The following is an 11,103-nucleotide window of genomic DNA, read 5'->3' as shown; positions in this document are numbered from 1 at the left end:
ACAAAGAAACATAGAGAAAAGTATCTATTTTCACTACACCTGCTACTGCCAGCCATACCAAGTTGTGCCCGTAGGGTGGCAGGGACCCTGGGGGAGGGAAGCAGGACCTCGATTTGCTGCCGGGGATCCCCCCCCCCAACACTCCACTTACTCGTCATTTATCATGGTGGGAACCAGGGTTTTGGAAACCAATGATTGGTGGGACATAAGGGACAAAAGGTTGAGAACCACTGGTATAGATGACCAGATCTGGACATTTAGTATCATAGTACTTAGGGTTGGAAGGGACCTAAACTTCATCAGGTCCGACCCCGTGCCCGGGGCAGGAACGGGTGCCGAGGTCATATCACCACAGCCAAGTATCTGTCCAGCCTCCTCCTGAAGACCCCCAAGGTAGGAGAGAGTACCACCTCACTTGGGAGCCCATTCCAGAGCCTGTAAAGTAAAAATCAGATCAGTAATGGCCAACCTGTGGCACAAATGGCATGGATAGCCTCTGTGTATGGCATGTGGCAGATTGGAGAGGGGACAGGCAGCATCGTGCAGATACAGCAAGGAGCAGAACGCAAAGCATCACATGAGGCAGGGAGCACAGTGCAGGAAACAGAAAGCAGAGCAGTAGATTAAGTATGGGGAAAAGGATCAATGTGGTACTTGGAGGGTGTGGGGCTAATTTATGGCATGCCTGCCAAAAGAGTTGGCTTCCACTGACTTGGATGATCAGGAAGGAAACAAAGTCAGTTGTAGAGTATGTCTACATAGGAGAGACATCACAAACTTTTTAAACACCTGGGGTGGGGGAGGGGGCATGAGGAATAATAACTACTGGAGAGCAGGGAGAGAAGTCTTACTTGCCCGGGACCTTCTCATTTGAAGGGCAGTTGCTACTGCTGCTGCGTTAGCAGCATGGACTGGGTTGGTACCGCTGAGTGCAGTGCCCTGTTCAGGCCCCCACCCCTGGGGGCAGGCTGATCCTCCCATGGCAAAGCTCTCTGAGAGGGGAGAAAAGGGTGTCATTTCACCCCTCTCCCACTGCTAGATACAGTGCTGGGCATGGTGTTGCCTCTGCCCATCTATGCCTACCTAGCTCCCTATGGCTGTGCTATAACAGTGCTCTGCATATCATGGAAAGACTCCTGAGGGGAAGAAGGGCATACCAGTGATCCCTTTAAGTCAAAATCTGGAGCTGGTGCCCTTCTTGTCCCACCCTAGTTATGCTTCTGCTATACAGTGCAATAAATACCCCATAGAGAGACACTTGATTTAAGGCTTGAAAAGTCTCCATGATAACTGCATCTGGCAATAAAATAAAAGAAGATATGGATCTCCTGGTTGAAAAGGAAAAGTAGTTTTTTACTAAAATGAAAATTATCCCATTCCTTCAAAATTCAAACCAGGTCAAATAATAATTAAAATTATACTACAGCACCATCTAGTGGATTTATGAAGGGATCACAACCATGCATACTACTGTATTTGATTTGTAATGCACTTCTATATTGCAGTTCTATTTCAAACCTACAGAGAATTCAGTGCCCATTAACATATCAGACTAAACCTTTCCAAACATTCCTGTGGGTGTTTGTTTGAGGTATTATTATTACCAAACAAATGTTTTGATTTTTTAGAAGTGCTGCACACTCAGCTGTTTCCACTCAGTCAATAGGAGCTGCTAAATGCTGAGCACTAGCTCTGGTGAAAGATAATTAGCTACACCGTCAACTTAAATTTTGCTACTGAGATAATCAATTTGAATCTTTTGCAGTATATCAATGAGTTCATTGCTAGATCTGGCATCTAGCTGTTGAACAGGCTTTGTGTGCCCAAAGGACCAAGTGAAAAATTCCTCTGATGTTATTTAAAATACAGCATGTGACACAGGACCTTACAATGCACTTCTTGGTCTGACACACAAAGAAATGAAGTTAGTGGACAAGCTTGAACTACACAAAACATTGTCTGGGGAGTGAGTTTGCAGGATGGCAAAGCAAAAGTGTTGAATGAACAAAAGCTTTCTGTGCTGGAGATTAGGGTTTTATTTGTTTGTTTGTTTGTTTGTTTGTTTGTATTTATTGCAAACAAAATAAGAGAGGAGCTAGTGAAATTATCAGGAACTATAGTATAATGTTGTTGCTACTTATGTATTATACTAGACTTTATTAACTAATGAAGTTTATTGATGTATCCTTGGAGAACATAGGATGGAAAAAGTGGATCTGTAGGATTAATAAATACTGTTTATTATCATTAGACCAGAGATGGTCCCTATTGAGTTGGGAAAGGGACATTAATAACTTCTTTAAAGATGAACAGTGGCTACAAATATCATAGGAAAATAGGGTGGGAAGGGATCTCACAAGGTCAGCTTGTCGAGTCCCCTGCTCAAAGCAGGATTATCCCAGACTTAACCATCCCAGTCAAGTGTCAGCCTAATCTGCTCTTGAAAACTTCCAGGGATGGAGATTCCACAACTTTTCTAGGTAGCCCATTCCAATGCTTGACCACCCTCATAATTACAAAGTTCCTCCTAACCTCCAACCTAAATTTCCTCTGCTACAGCTTGAAGCCACTGCTTCTAGTCCTGTCCCTTATAGCCACAGAAAAAGGCCAACCCATTCCCATAATCACTCTTCGAGTATTTTACTGACTGAGGGGGGATTTAATAATAGTCATCTTCTCTTCTTGAGACTAGATAACCCTAGCTCTTTCAGCCTTTCCTTACAAGTTGCGTATCCTGGATTGCTAACCCATTTTTGTTGTTCTCCATTAGATTCTTTCCAATCTGTCCACATCCTTCTGGAAGAATGAGGCCTGAAACTGGACACAGTACTCCAAGTGAGGCCTTGCCAGTGCTGAATAGTCAAAAAATCACTTCACTTAATTTGCAAGAGACACTCCCATAAATACAGTGCAGTACACAGTTAGCCTTTCTTTGCAACAAGAGCACACTGTTGGCTTATATTCATTTTATAGTACACCCAGGTCCTTCTCTGCAGTACTGCGGCCTAGGCAGTTATTCCCCTATTTGCGCATACAATTATTCCATCTCAAGTGCAGGACTTAGCATTTGTCCTTGTTGAATTTAATCTGGTTGATTGGGGGCCATTTTTCCAGTCTCCCCAGGTAATTCTGGAGCCTAGTCCTACCCTCCAGAGTGCCTGCAACTCTACCCAGCTTGGTATCAGTTGGCACTGGACCTGGTCCCAGTATCACAGGGTCCTGGTCCCAGTGGAGTCACCAACTGTTGGTACTGGGTCTGGTTCTGATGGAGTTGCCAGTTGGCACTGGATTTATGACCCAGATGCCTTATTCAAGGCAGACCCAAACCCCCAGACTTCCATTTGATAATAGGAAAATGTTATTGATACACAGTGTGACAGGGGGAAGTCCCAAGGCCGAGCACAAAGCTGGCCTGCCCACCTGCCTAAGGTAGTCTGCCATGTCTTTCCTGCCATGACTTAATGTATAAAAGAAGATGTAATAATGCAGGAGGCTGCCCATTTTGTGCCTGGATGCCAAGGGCATTATACACAGCTCCAACTTTCCCTATAACATGTCCCATGCCTCGCAGATGGCATCCAGATTACCATCCCAGCCCCTAACTTCAGCCTCACTCATTGGGCTCCATGCCCTTCACTCATACTTGCCCCTCACATACACTCGGGCTCCTAGCCACTGGGCTCCTTGCCTCTCACTAGGCTCCATGCCCCTTCCAGACTCTGGGCTCCTTGACCCTCACTTATTCTGAGCTCCTTACCCCACTCTGGACACCTTTGGTTCTGCCGACTTCCTTGCCAAGTTACCTACCAGGTTGTGGGGGCTGAGGCTGTAAGGTGCCCCATACTTGCATTTCACTAGGGAGGAAACTGGTATGGCATTTCCTGGGGAACACCCCACCACAGGCAGCCCCACACCATCCTACCCTAGCAGGGTATAGTTTTAGGTTATTCCTCAGGACCAGGAACCTCCTGCCATCCCCATATCTCCAAGATGCTAAGTGAGCAGCAGCTCCAGCCAGGTGATGTCCCTGCTCCAGCTGCTTGCAGCACACTTCTGGCCCTACTGCTCAAAGCCTGCTCTTATATCTAGCAGCTGGTCCCACTTCCCAATCAGGTGGCCTCTTGCTGACCATGTGACTCCTGATTGGGAGTGCAGCCACCTGCAGGATGCTCTGTTGTTTATTCTATCCCTTAAAGTGGCAGGCACCAAAGGTGTCCTGCCACACACAGTGATAGCAGATAAGAGTAATGCAGGCAAGGCAAACATAATACCCCCCTCCCCGATTCTATATCTACCAGTTTCAGGGTTCACAGAGGGAAGGTACATGTGGATAGTATACGAACTTTACCCTGTGATTCTTTCTTGAATGTCAGCAGTCTTGGAGGTTGAGAGCTGAAGCCCACCCCCAACCCCAATAGAGTGGGTGAGACGGGCTGGCCATGTGTCCTCTGTGTGTGGTGGCCTTAGGTTTCCCATTCAGGGACCTTTTTCTGCTCTGAAATTCCTCCTTTTGTATTCCTTTTCCTGTGATGACTTTTAATTTCTGGGTACCATTAATTGGTCTTCCTGTGATCATTATACTGACCACATTCTGTTCTATCAACATATTCCTTTGTTCTAACAAACACATAACATGCATATATCTCAGTTTGGTCATTTACTGGTGTCTTATTTTGGATCTGTCCACTGAACCTGGAAATCCCAGGGGTTTTGCAGCTTGGCACTGTGACCTGGCACCAACACAGCAATCCTATCTTTTGTTATAGATTTTTAGAGAACAGTGTGGTACATTTTTCAATTTCCCAGCCTGTTTGTCTGCTGGCTTCAGACACAGTGGGCCTTGAAACCTGAGAACATGAAACTTTGTCACAAACAGGCTTTTTAAAACCAATTAACCCTTGCCATTCCCATAGACCATTGTTCTAATGTAATCTACTTTACCTTCAAGCCAATTCTTATAAGCAGCCTCTAAATATTATTTTCTGGCCATCAGTGTTATCCACAAATTTGCTAAGCACCACTCAGTTTTATCACCCACATCATTACTGGAGATATTAAACAATACTGGACCCGGGCCAGACACCCTGGGGAACCACAATTGATACCTCCTCCCAACTAGACACTGAGCCATTGAGGACTCAGTCAGAAAAATGATCCAATGCATTATGCATCCACCTTATCATACTTTCTTCTAATTTATATTTCCCTAGTTTGTTAATGAGAATGTCATGGGAGACAGTATCACAGGTCTTGCTAAAGTATATCACCTCCATTGCTTTCTCCCATCCACAGAGCCTGGCACCTTATAGAAGGAAATCTGGTGTTTTGCAGTAGATTCCTTGAGAATATGACTCATGATCTTTCCAGATATTGAGGTCAGGCTGACTGGTCTATAATTTCCTAGATCCTCCTTCTTCGCTTTCTGAAAGACAGGCACTATATTTGCCCTTTCCCAGCCATCCAAGACTTCACCTGACATCCATGAGTTCTCAAAGAGAATATGTAATGGCTCTGAAATTTATCTCAGCCAATTTCTTCAGTACTCCAGGGTGCATCACATCCTGGCCTGCTGACCTGGAAGCATTTATCTTCTCTGATTAATTTCTAACCTGTTCTTCTACTACTCTAGGCAGTTTAACTCCTTCCCTATCCTTGCTGCCAACCATGTTTTCATCATCTGATAGCTTACTATTTATGAAGAGTGAACTATAAAAGGCATTGAATACTTCATCCTTCTCTGTCATCCATAATTAGATTACCTTCTGCACACCTGTGGTTTCTTTGGTCTTCCTCTTACTTTCAGTATAAATGTAGAATCCCTTTTATGTCCCTATCCAGTTGCATCCCAAATCTGTGCCTTTACCTCCCTAGTTTTCTACCTGTGCACCCAAGAGAGTCTCTTCCATAGTACTATGACCAAGCTTCTACTTTTTATATGATTCCTTTTCAAGTTTCAACTCATGGAAGAGATTGCTGTCTAAATAGGCTGGTCTTCTATTGCACTTCCTGTTCTTTATCAGATCAGAATAGCTTGCTCTTAAGCCCTTAAGGGGCCTCCTTAAAGTATAGCCAGTTCTCCCAGAATCCTTTTCTCTTCAGATTTGCCTTTCAGGGGATCCTACCCAACAGTTCCCTGAGTTTGCCAAGTCTGCTTTTCTGAAGTCCCATGTCTTTATTCTGCTGCTTTCCTTCCTCCTTCCCTTTATGATCTTGAACTCTTAGCATTTTGTGGTCATTTGCCATGTCTACACGAGATGCTGAATGTGCAGTAGCTTATTGCACAGTTGCATTGCTTGGCATGAAGTGTAATGTGACACTGCTGTACAACTGCGGAATGCTACTGCACAGTAATTTCAGATACTGCACAGTGATTTAGTACTTGTGTATGCAAGTACTAAATCACTGTGCAGTAACAACTGTTCAGTCAGCATCTTGTGTAGGTGCGGCCAGTCACCTAAGTTACCTTCCTTCCTCATATTCTTAACAAATACCTCCTTGTTCACAAGCAATATGTCAAGAAGAGCTTCCTCTACTTGGCCTCTCTACCATCAGTATCAAAAAGTTATCCCTAACACACCCCAAGAATTTGTTGGACTGTTTATGCACTGCTGTGTTTCTTTCCCAGCAGCTATCCTGATCATTAAAGTTCCCCATGAGAACCAGGTCCTGCAATTTGGAAACTTCAGTCAGTTGTTTAAAGATGGCCTCATTCATTTCTTTCTCCAAGTTTGGCAACCCATAGCATATGCCCACCATTACATTATCCCTGCTGCTCTTTCCTCTGACTTTAACCCAGAAGGTTTCAACAGGCCTATCTTCCATGTTGTACTGTACCTCAAGAACACATATACATCTTCTTTTACATATAGAGCAACACATCCTCCTTTGTTCATCTGCCTGTCTTTCCTGACAAAATTATACCCATCTATAACAGGGGCCCCTAACCCTGTTACTCAGGTGAGTGGGAAAGAGCAAGGTAGAAACAGGGTTTGGGGCAGTCAGTCTTGAAGGAAAGGGCTCATGTTAGGGAACCAAGATCTTACGCCTTTAAGAGAACAGAGCAGCAGGTACAGAAGCATCCCTTTAATTAAGAGAGCATGAATTCCTGACCAGGTATAAGAGGAGACAAGCAATTAGCAAAGAGCAGGAGGGGCATGGGGTGTGGGAAGGGCTTGTGGACACATAAGCACTACTGGAATCTGGAATGAACCACTGGGGGACGAGGGGGAAGGAGAGAGTGGGAAGCCTTGCCAGTGGGAGAGAAGGTGCCCTCCAGAAAAGGACAGAGACATGGCAGCTCCTGTGTTACAGGCACCAGAACACCCTATAGTTTAGATGTGGAGAGCTGGGGAAGAGCCACATGCCAGGATGACTCACCCCCTCCTGTGAAGATCATTTACTCAGAGTGAGAAGACTGCTGTTAAAGCGGTAGCAGTTTTTACTTTCTTTTGCTGTATTGCACCCAAGAAGGGAAGACGTTTTTCATTAAAAGCAAAATCTTACTTTTATGTTGAAGTTATTCCAGTGGACTGAGTATGGCTGTAGGTGCATGTGCAAAGGCCACACATACTGGTGGGGCTTAGTATCCTGCCAGGGCAGGGCCACAGACCAAGAAGGCCAGGGGTCCTAGCCCAAGGGGTGAAACCAGGGTCAGGGACCCAGAATATGAGTGACCTGGAGCTTATAAACCAAGCCTGGATGCGGTAGGTCTAGGCTGATGGGTATTTACAGGCTGGAGTAGGCAAGACTTGTATATTGAGACAGTGTCCAGCCTCAGTACACAGAACTGAAAGTAAGAGCTGATAAAATCTGAGAGGTATGGGTATGACTATGGGAGTGTCTGGAAGTCATAATCATTTTCTTTAAAGCTTAATTGGGGTATTGCCATGAAAGGGGAGACCCACCCCATGGACCCAAGGGCTGAGAAGCTTGCAGGATAGCACATCAAGCGCAGACACCTGCGAAGAGGGTATCTGAGCCCTGCCAACAGCCTCCCTCAATAAGAAAACTCTTTAAAAGATCAGTCATGACAGAAGAGAAATTGGAAACAGGATAGGGACTAGGTGTTGTGAGCGGATTGGTTCAGCCACTAGGGGACCTTGGACTCCAGCAGGTTGGCCAAGCCTGTCACACCATTCATGACCATATTCCAGTGGTCCATACCAGCCATCCCACCATGTCTCTACAATCCTAATTACACTGTAATTCCTCAGTTGTACTAGGACCACCAATTTTTCATGTTTATTCTCTGTGCTTCTTGCATTAGTATATAAACATTTCAGGTATCTAACTGATTTTCCTATCTTCTCCCTGAGAACATTGCTAGGACTTCTGCTGTTGTTTCCTCTTACTAAGTTTTTATCCAGGTCTCCTGCCTCTTCATTTACTTGTGGTCTTTTGTCTCCATCCCCTGATGGACTTGGTTTAAAGCTCTCCTCACTAGGTTGAAAAGGATGTATGTGAAGACAGTCTTCCCTGTCTTCGTCAGATGGACCCTGTCTCTTCCCAGCAGTCATTCTTCTTGGAACACCAGCCCATGGTTGAAACAACCAAACCCATGATGAGAACACCATCTACGCAGCCAAACACTGATCTCCAAGATGTGTCTCTTCCTAGCTGGGATTTTATCTTTGACTGGAAGGATCTATGAAAACAATACCTGGGCCTTCATTCTCTTCATCTTTGAACCCAGAGCTATGTAGTCGCTCTTAAACCACTCAAAGTTGGCCCTGGCAGTATCATTAGTGTCCACTTAGATGAGTAGCATGGGGTAGTAGTCAGAGACCCAGATGAGTCCTGGCAACCTTTGCTAATAGACAGCAGACTTCCCAAGCCAAAAGGTCAGACTGACAAACAGATGCCTTCATGCCCTACAGGAGGGAGTTGTCCATCACCACCACCTGTTGCTTTCTCTTGGCATCAGGGGGGCGCATGGCTTGACCTCTCCTGCCACAGTAGTAGACTTTTACATCTGATGCCAGGGCTTCATAACTGTTCTCCAGCTGAAGAGCTGTAGGCCTGGAAAAAGGGTGCTGTATGTTGCCAGAGGTGACAGGCTGCTAGCTTCCACCTCCCAGAGAACCTGTCTTCAGGTCTTTCAGTGACCTCACTGGCTGTTCCTCTTCCATGATGCCTGAGTTCGCCTTGTGCATCAAATTGATAACATCCTTATGTTCAAGCCTCCTCTCTGCTCACTCCTGTAAGCAGCCCTGCAAAATGGCTCTCAAACTGAAGCTACATCACCAAGCCCAAAACAGGCAGGCCTTCCCACTCCCTAGCGTTATGTACCTGCACCCCAGGCAACCATGGCTTTCTGCTCATCTCCTAAGCAGGAGTCTCACTTGAACTCCCCTGTTTGCTGGTTTGGTATCACTGGCTCCTGTGTGAGGTATGTGAGGTAGCTGAAGCTGTTCCTGTTATGGTTTGGTTTTAAATTATTACATCCATTACTTCTGTTATGCTACAAGAAACTCTACACCAAAGCTTACCTAAATGTGCATAGTTAATTAGATGGAAGTAAATAGTAGATAGGAAAGAGTTTACTTTTTTTTCTTTTTTACAGTATATCACAAGCCAGGGAAAAGTATACATCTGTCATCTGAATTTAAAACAGAAACCTGTGAAACCAGTGCAGTAGTTCCATTTGAAAAGCAACTCTTAGAACATTTGGAGAAACTAATGCATAATCTGCAATGTGAAATTCAGCAGTGGAATACACAGTGCCATGCAGCCACAGATACAGTGGCAATGCTAACACACAAACTTATATTTCAGTTTGTAGGTAAGATAAATATTTGTTTATCAGTTGAATAGTCCATTACTTTCAAGTGACTCTCATTAGGCAGTATTGGTTTTCTTTTTTTTTATTCCTGCAAGCAAAAAATGTGTGATATATGACAAAATAAACTGATTTGTATCTATGTACTCAAATTAAAAACTATAGACTCATGTACTTTGGGTATGTCTGCACTGCATAAAAGCATGTTTTTAACTCAGGTTGACTAACCCAGGCTTGCTAAGTGAGATTAAAGGAGCAATGAAGGGAAGTTTAATTGGGTATTAAAGCAGAGCTCAGCTATAGTTAAGGTTGTGAACTTATTCCTGTTTTTTGTAAAACCTATCAACCTTAAGAAAAGTCGATCTTTAAAGTTCTCCTTCAGAAATTCAATTGTGACTGACTGGACATCAAAGGGTCTCTTAGTCATTTGACAATTACTCTAGCCACATTTCCCCTTCAGAGAAGCAAAATTGAAAACAGAATTCAAAAGTTCTCCTGATTGGCTCAAACTTAGTACTCACAACCCAAACACATTATGCTACACATAGGGTGCAGACAGAAGTGCAGCTCCCGCTTGTAACTCATCGCATTTCACAAGAAGCCTCATGAATTACAACAATCCACCAGACCCAACTGAAATACACTGTTGAGTCTAGGGGATTGGGGAACCCAGCTGCTGGCTTCTTGCCTGCAGCTGGTTTCCCCTAGTAATTCCCCTCCTCCTTCCCAGCCTTGGCACGGTTTTTAGAACAGGAAGGCGAAAAGGGAGTGGAGGGAGCTCCTTCTGAGGAATTTCCCTGCTGGCATTGGAGGGTGTGGTGTGTGAATTAGAGCCCTCCCCACCCTCCAACACTGGTGGGAGGCTCCAATACACCTGCCCACCCTCCAGCACTGGCTGAAAAAACACCAGCCAAACTCTTCTATTCCCTTTTCCCCCTTCCCATTTTGAAAGCAGCATGATGGCTGAGCAGTGGCACAGACAGAAGTTACTGAAGCTGCTCTATTTTGGAGCTTCTTCATCTGAACCTGATTTTCATGGGATTGGGGCCTTTTAAAGCATTCTGCAGCTGTGCACTACTGTTTGGTCATGGCTGTAGGGTGGTTTCAGGGGCCAGATTGGTTGAAAACTGTCACTTGCATCTGCAACCATACAGACTAGCCGGCCAGTTTTTACATAAGGCGGGTGGGAAAAGAGGAAAACAGTAACCATATATATGTATACCCAACTATTGTTCTGATCCTTGACAGAAACCAAAAGAAAACATAGATATTTTGATATAGTTTCATAGTTTCATAGATTTAGGGTCGGAAGGGACCTAATAGAT

At 44.6% G+C, this 11,103-nt stretch overlaps 1 long non-coding RNA gene across 1 annotated transcript in view; it reads left to right on the top strand.

Annotated features, from left to right (window-relative positions):
* Positions 1-157: 157 nt before the first annotated feature.
* Positions 158-11,103, top strand: part of LOC109291993 — a 17,335-nt gene continuing 6,389 nt past the window's right edge. The window contains exons 1-2 of the long non-coding RNA XR_002096015.1: positions 158-233; positions 1,646-1,647. This is a non-coding gene — a long non-coding RNA (uncharacterized LOC109291993). The remainder of the gene's footprint in view (positions 234-1,645; positions 1,648-11,103) is intronic.

The sequence above is a fragment of the Gavialis gangeticus genome, unplaced genomic scaffold (genome assembly GCF_001723915.1).
Source record: "Gavialis gangeticus isolate Ggan-Ray unplaced genomic scaffold, GavGan_comp1, whole genome shotgun sequence".
NCBI lineage: Eukaryota > Metazoa > Chordata > Crocodylia > Gavialidae > Gavialis > Gavialis gangeticus.
Note: the sequence above shows the minus strand (reverse complement) of the source record. Positions and strands in the feature narration are given on the sequence as shown.